This window comes from Rhinolophus hipposideros (assembly GCF_964194185.1).
Source record: "Rhinolophus hipposideros genome assembly, chromosome: 24".
NCBI lineage: Eukaryota > Metazoa > Chordata > Mammalia > Chiroptera > Rhinolophidae > Rhinolophus > Rhinolophus hipposideros.
The window spans coordinates 27,489,711-27,492,114 of NC_138070.1; the positions used below are offsets into that span (position 1 = coordinate 27,489,711).

The 2,404-nt window shown below is 38.3% G+C and overlaps 1 pseudogene across 1 annotated transcript; it reads left to right on the forward strand.

Annotated features, from left to right (window-relative positions):
• The first annotated feature begins 1,128 nt into the window (after positions 1-1,128).
• Positions 1,129-2,158, forward strand: LOC308492323 (serine-threonine kinase receptor-associated protein-like; annotated as a pseudogene). The gene has a single exon. The product of its transcript is annotated as a serine-threonine kinase receptor-associated protein-like (transcript).
• The last annotated feature ends 246 nt before the right edge of the window (positions 2,159-2,404 follow it).

Here is a 2,404-nt window from a genome sequence, read left to right on the forward strand (position 1 = left end):
AATTTATGAGTCATTGGGTACAGGGCTCAGAAAAGTTTTGCCTTACTGGTGGGAAATAATTAGGCTGAGACTAAATGCTTCTCTGATCTCATTAACAAATCTTCAAAGCAGGAAGCAAAAGAATCAAGCTGCACATTTCTTAACTAAGTCTTAGGACCTTCTACAGAAAATAAATGAAATGTTGCAGATTAAATATAGACTGAATGAGATTAACACCTATAAACATCAATCTTGAAGATACAGTAACTATCTAAATGAGTCACAGAAAGAAAGAAAAAATAATGATTTTTTTTTTAAAGCATCAGTGAGCTCTGGAACAACTTCAAGTAGCCTAATACATATATTTGAAATCCCTGAAAAAGGGACAAAAAGAAAATATTTGAAGAAATAATTGTCAAAACTCACACTCGTCAGAATGGCTATCATCAATAAATCAACAAACAAGTGTTGGTGAGAATGTGGAGAAAAGGGAAATCTCGTGCACTGTTGTTGGGATTGCAAGTTGGTGCAACTACTATGGAGAGCAGTATAGAGATTTCTCAAAAAATTAAATATAGAACTATCTTATGACCCAGCAATTCCACTTCTTTATCCAAAGCAATTCCACTTTCTTTATGCAAAGAAATTCAAAACACTAATTTGAAAAGATATATACACCCCTATATTCATTGCAGCACTATTTACAATAGCCAACATAGGGAAGCAACCTAAGTGCTCATCAATAGACGTTTGGATAAAGGAATTGTGGTACATTTATACAGTGGATATTACTCAGCCATAAAAAAGAAGGAAATCTTACCTTTTGCAACAACATGGATGGACCTAAAGTGAAATAAGTCAAACTAACTCCCTGCTGGTGTGGACTCTGAGGGTTGTAGCCACGCGTTTTCAGAGTCTCCCCATCCTCTAATTTCCTCCCTCCCTCTTCTTCCCTCTATGGTTGATGTTTGACTGAAGCAGACCCTCTGAGCCATCCCAACCTTTTCCTGACCTCAGTGTCACCGGATTGGCCTCCTTTTTCTGTTTTCTCACCCAGCCTCAGTGTCAGGGTCAGGATCTTGAGGAGCTGCAGCTGAAGAGAGAAAAGAATGATGTGACCCTCAGCTCCCCAGCTACGCCACCACAGCAATGAAGAAGACTCCACTCACCTGCTCCAGCCACACACAGCCTGTGGTTGATTTGGCCTTCAGTGGTATCATGCCTTATGGCTATTTCGTAATTAGTGCTTGCAAGGACAGTAAGCCTAAATTATACCAGGGAGATACAGGAGACTGGATTGGAATATTTTGGGGTCATAAAGGTGCTATTTGGGGTGTAACATTGAATAATGATGCCACCAAAGCAGCTGTAGATTTCACAGTCAAAGAGGGGAATGCTGTCTCAGGAGACGAATTGATGACTCTGGCTCATAAACACATTGTCAAGACTGGATTTTACGAAAGATAGTAATTACTTGTTAACTGAGGAACAGGAAAAACTGTTACGCATATACAACTTCAACAAACCTGAAGCAGAACCTAAGGAAATCAGTGGTCATACCTCTAGTATTAAAAAGGCTCTATGGTGCAGTGAGAAAAAACAGATTCTCTTAGCTGATGATAAAACTGTCCACCTTTGGGATAATGCTACTATGACAGAAGTGAAATCTCTAAATTTTAATATGTCTGTTAGCAGCATGGAATACATTCCTTGGGGAGAGATCTTGGTCAAAACTTATGGATGATCTTTTGCTTTTCATAGTACAGTAAATTTTGACCCAATTAAATCCTTTGATGCTCCTGCAACCAACAATTCTACATCTCTTTATCCTGACAAAGAATATCTTGTTGCAAGTGGTAAAGATTTTGAACTTTGTAGGTATGATTATTACAGTGGAAAAGAATTAGAATCCTACAAAGGACATTTTGATCCTATTCACTGTGTGAAATTTAGTCCTGATAGAGAACTTCATGCCAGTGGTTCCAAAGATGGAACATTGAGACCATGGCAAACTGTGGTAGAAAGAACATATGGCCTTTAGAAATGTGTGCTTCTGAAGAAGATAGTGGTGAGCAAAGCCAAAAATCAGTTTTCCAGAGACAATGGGAAGAGGAGCTAGAAGAAACTGCTTCAGAAAATTCACATTCCATCTAGTTCGACTCTTGAAGTGAAGACCTGAGTATCAGGCATATGTCACAGATAGTATACAACTTACAGATTAAAACAAGCAAGTGTAGGAAAGCATCAGCATTTCAGAGTTACTCTCTGCTTAAGACAAACATGAACAATGAATATTGAGGAATATGAATTAGGTCCAGTTCTGGCACTAACTAACTTAGTGTTATCTGTAAGTAAAAACGCAAGACTACCAGATGAAGGCAAGTAGAGTTATGCTCTTGTAGTACAATGGTGTGTTGTCTTTTTA